General features: G+C 33.5%; 1 pseudogene; it reads left to right on the top strand.

Moving 5' to 3' along the window:
- Positions 1-254: 254 nt before the first annotated feature.
- Positions 255-1,182, top strand: LOC147565417 (tetrahydroberberine oxidase pseudogene; annotated as a pseudogene).
- Positions 1,183-5,556: the final 4,374 nt, after the last annotated feature.

The raw sequence follows: 5,556 nt of genomic DNA, 5'->3' as shown, positions 1-5,556 counted from the left end.
ATTTTATTAACTTGGAAATCGATCAAAATGAATTACAACTGATTAGCTCTATTTAAAGAGTTTAGAGAGAGAAAGAGAAAGTTAGTTAGAGAGTTGTTAGATTAACAACTTCTTAACTAACTTTTAACAACTATTTAGAATATAAGCAGACATTACTTTTGTTTAGGCACTCAATAGCACGGTAAGGCACCCACACTTTTGTTTTAAAAACTTTACTATTCTTACACTTTGATAACACCATCATCATCACAAAGTCTTCACTTAACATGGGCAATTAGAGGTGGAGGTGGAGGAAGCTTTGGAATCATTATTTCATGGAAGATCAAATTGCTTTCTGTTCCACCTACTGTCACTGTTTTTACAATCTCTAAAACCTTACAACAAGGTGCTACTTCACTTGTTCATAGGTGGCAAGAAATTGCACATACACTTTCTAATGATCTTTTCATTAGAATCATGTTAACGGTCGCGAATTCTAATCAAAGAGGAGACAAAACTATTCAAGCTTCATTCAACTCCATGTTTCTTGGAACTACCAAGAATCTCCTAACTTTGATGAAAGAGAGATTTCCTGAGTTGGGTTTGGAGAAAAAATATTGTACCGAAATGAGTTGGATTCAATCTACCCTCTACTTTGCTGGATTCAAAATTGATGGTCCTCTAGAAACCCTCTTAAATAAGACACAAGAGAAGAGGTTTTACAAAGCAAAATCGGATTACGTGAAAAAACCTATTTCACAAGTTGGATTAGAAGGACTATGGAGAAGGTTATTAGAAGAAAAGCAACCTGTGGTGATCTTTAGTCCTTATGGTGGAAAAATGAGTGAGATTTCAGAATCCGAAATTCCATTCCCACATAGAAGTGGAAACTTATTCAAGATTCAGTATTTGGCATATTGGGAAGGGTTGGTTGAAACTGAGAACCAAATCAACTGGATTAGAAAGCTATATCAATATATGGCACCTTATGTTTCAAGATCTCCAAGAGCTGCATATCTCAACTACAGAGATATTGATTTAGGTCAGAGCAAAAACGGCACAGCAACTTATTTACAAGCTAAGACTTGGGGCGAAAAATACTTTAAGAATAACTACGAAAGGTTAGTGCATGTGAAGACCAAGGTTGATCCTGGAAATTTCTTCAAAAACGAACAAAGCATTCCTTCTGTTCAATTTGCTTAATTGGAGAAAAAAAAAGTGTCGATCATCATATCATGGTTAGATGGATTACACATTAGCTATAGAAAATAAAGAGTATGTAATTGGTACTACTTGTACTTTTGTAATTTATCCTCATATTTGAAAACATAAAAAAAGAGTTGTAATATACTGTTATTAGCTTACTATAGCCTATGGTTTTCTTACGGTGAAACAAATTTAAGGAGACTCCAACTTAATTTATAACGAAAACTATGACACGTCTATTGCGCTCAAGTTGGGTGTGACGTTATGTGGCAGTCTTACGGAAGAAACGAAAAAGAAGAGTCAAAATTTATTTATTTATTTATTTTAACTGAAGAGTTAAAAATGGAGTCAAAATGAAAATTGGTTAAATGAGGGGTGAAAAGAACAAGTTGATCACATTCTGGGTGCTGAACATGAATTAGCAATTTCAAAAAGGAAATTATGGAGGCGCCCATCAATGTTACTAGAGCCTCCCATGCAGTTAAGAGCGCCCTCTCTCAATACGAACACTCCCACTTCTGTGTTTGACATGAAATCGGTTGACTCCAGCCGACTTTGGTTCCAAAATTCAGCTCGAACCCACTGATTTCAAAGGGACGCGGAACATATTCTTGGTCTGGGCCATGACCGGTCCATGCCGAGACTAGTCTTGGGCTTACACGAGACTTAGTCAATGGGCCTTGCCCAAGATTTGACTTGGGTCTTTTGAGTTTGACTAGAGGCTTAATGGGCCTTGACTTGAGTGAGAGTGGGAGTTTTCGGTCTTTTCTCCGATTTTTCTCCCGGTTTCACCCAAATTTTTCAGAAATTCACCCGGGCATCCGAGGGTCCAAGCTGAATTTTTCCTAGAATTGATTTTGGAAATCATTAAGGGTAAAACCAAAATACGCCATTAGTCTGAAATTTACAAAAGTAAATTTAGGGTCCGTTTGGCATATAGATGTCAATAGTTTCTCCCGAAGAACTATTTTGACTATAGCAAATCTAGATTCGATCTTAAAATCGAATCTCATACATACTATAGAATACTATGAAAAGAATTTTTTGACTTATAGTCCAAAAAACGGGTCCTAATAGTAGATATAATCCTCTCTAATCCTATAAAGGGTTTTAAAACAAAAAAAATAATATAAATGGATATCTAGTCCATTTGGTCTCATCTAGAGAGAAAACACAAATCTCTAGAATAAATATTATTTCATAATCCCTAATTTAATCTTTCCATATTTTATAACTGATTTATCTTCGAAATCTATGCATATCTTTTTCCATATTTATCTCCCATATTTCTCTCCAATCATGTTTCTATTCAAAGTAAGGATATCTTCATTATTATCTCCCATATTTCTCTCCAATCATGTTTCTATTCAAAGTAAGGATATCTTCATTATTATCTCTCATATTTCTCTCCAATCATGTTTCTATTCAAAGTAAGGATATCTTCATTATTTTCAGTAACGAAAAATCTTTATTTGATATCTCTAAAACCGATTTAGTTGACAAACCTCCATTAAACTAAGAAAATATTCTTCTTCTACATTATATTGTTGTTCAAATTCATCATTTATCAGGTTTAATACTTTCGAAATCTTTATAAACACCATTGTTAATATCTAATATTTCTTTTTATAACTAAAACCCTAATTATTTCGCTCTATTATAAAACGTATTAGATTTATGATACATATCTTTAAGATCTGTTTACTAATTCATTAACTTTAAATGTATGATGTTTATTTTCTCTCTCTAAAATTTTCGTAACTGTTTAAGATCTTTATGTTTATTCCTTATTCAATGATTCATAACTAAAACCCTAAAATTTTCATAACTGTTTAAGATCTTTATGTTTATTCCTTATTCAATGATTCCTTCAAAGTTAGTATGTTATGTTTGCATCCAGTGATAATATCATATTTCTTTAGATCTATGTTTAATCTTCTGTTGTTTGTGATATTTCGTGAGATCAGATTATCAATCATCAATCGAATGTTTGATGTTTATTTTCTTTCTCTCTCTTAAAATTTCATTTATGATTTTGATCTTGATGTTTAATCCTTCAACTCGAGTTTGACATTATTGCAATCAATCATCATAGCAGATATCTTTAGATTTGTAATTTAAGCTTAATGATATTCTCATTTTTTTTCTTCAGATCTGGTTTTCAATCCGTACGGATTTATGAAACATTTGTTCTTTCGTACGGTTACTCATAACAGAATTTACAGTACATGTACTTTATCGTAAATTACCACAATTTATAGTAAATTATGGGTAATTTATAGAACATTACCCGTGCTTTAACACCAAAACAGTACTCATTTCATTAGTAGAAATACTTCGCTTTACTATCAAATCTCGTGTACTTTGCAATAAAGTATATATAATTTACGTATATCTTCATGTTCTTACCATTATGTATATAATTTACGTATAAGTGCACATAAATTGTGTATTATTTATTTACCATTACGTGTACTTTTCACCCAAAACAGTAGCCTTGATAAGTTTACCAAACTACTCAAAACCTTCAAATGTTGTCAAAATTTGACAAACATTATATATAATTTACGAAACTTTACATGTAGTTTATAATACAATATATGATTTTTTTTCTTTAATGTATGTGTATTTATGTGTGTAGATTTTATATACCAGATGAAATTTCAAAGAGAATCATCAAATCAAAGTGAGTCAAAGAAACTAATGAAGAGTACATGTAAACCAAAGAAGATTTTGTACTTTTTTTTGTAATAGAATGTAAAGGATGTGTAATGTAAAAGAAATTATGTGTAAGTTATTGAACAAGACCCACATACATTTGATAAATGATGTTGTATACTTGACAAATGATGGTTTCCTCGTCATAAATAATACATAATTTACGTATTTGTTTCATAATTTGTATTCTATGTGTATTTATGTATGAGTAAAAACGAAAACATATGTTGCTTTAATGTTCCCAGAAAAATATACTATTTTCGAAACTGAAAGTTAAATGAGAGAAAGTGATATATATGTTTTGTATATTAACCCCCAAATCACGCTAAATTGATCCTAGAAAATATACTATTTCCAAATCTGAAAGTTAAGTGAGAGAAAATTGATTTGAATGGAAAAAATTTACATAGTAAGAGAGAGAAAATTGATTTGGTTTCTAAATCTGTAAAGAGAAAGAAAATTGATTTGGTTACGATTTTTGTTTTGAATTGATTTGGAAATAGATTTGCTTTCCAAAACGGTTAGAAGATAGAGAAAAATCAATTTCGGATTTATACGTTAGTTGCTTTAAATTCCCTAAATCACGCCCACATTAAAAAAATTCCAAATTCATCCTGGAAAAATAAAAATCCCGTGATTTTTGTAGGAGGGACATGGACGGTAGTTCTCTCATAAAGAATGGGTTATTATGTTCATAATGTAAAAGGACTAAATATCCATGTTTTGGGAAGATTGGATCATAAACCTTTTTTGAATATTATTTTGGTCTATATACCCACGGACCCCTATGAAAATCATATTATTGTAGGTATGAATGTGAATGCGGAGAATAGTATGGCGATAGAAGTGTCCATTGAAGAAGTAGGGGTGGGATTTTGGCCCGGAAACCCGGAACCCGCCCACGACCGTCCGAGTCCGAAGGGTCCGTGACCGTTGATGCCCGAATCGGTCCGTACACGCCCGACCGAAAGATCTTAAGCGGACGGACGCGGGCATAGGTCTTTACCCGGTGGTCCGACCGAGTCCGCCCGCTTATATCGTCCGCCCGCTTATATCGTCCGCCCGACCGAACCCGTCCACACCCGTCCGTTTATCCTACCCGTTATACCCGCCCGCCTATATGATTGATTTTAAGCCTTTAGATTTGTAGAGTTAGCTACAACCATTAGATTTCAAGAGTAAAAATAAATAACCCTATAAATCACTTTTCTTAATCTTGTCTTCGTCGTTCTACTTCTCTAGTCTCTATCTCCTCCAAAATCTCAGTATCTCATCAATAACTCGAGAATCCACAATAAACCGATCGTAATCCATGAGAAGAAGCATAGAAACCGATCATAATCCATGAGAAATCTTAATGCTTATCTTGCGATTTTGAATTCATTTACTTTTTAAAATTGTAAAGTGGGAGTTTTAGAAAGTTGTATTTAGCGACTAAACATTTTTAATTTCGAATAAAAGTTTCTTTATTTGTTCATTAGTGACCGGTGTCCGCCCGACCGATACCCGGTTTGCCCGACTATCAAAACGGTCACGGACGGGCACTTTGTTGAAGAAAAATCCGAAATGTCCGCCCGTTTTGTCCGGATGTCCGAGTGGACACTTAGGACTCGTGTCCGTTCCGCCCGGACCGGTTGAGTTAGTGTCCGTTTT

Source organism: Eschscholzia californica, unplaced genomic scaffold, assembly GCF_041429995.1.
Source record: "Eschscholzia californica isolate CP2 unplaced genomic scaffold, dmEscCali1.0.p SCAF_1, whole genome shotgun sequence".
NCBI classification, from domain to species: Eukaryota; Viridiplantae; Streptophyta; class Magnoliopsida; order Ranunculales; family Papaveraceae; genus Eschscholzia; species Eschscholzia californica.
Note: the sequence above shows the minus strand (reverse complement) of the source record. Positions and strands in the feature narration are given on the sequence as shown.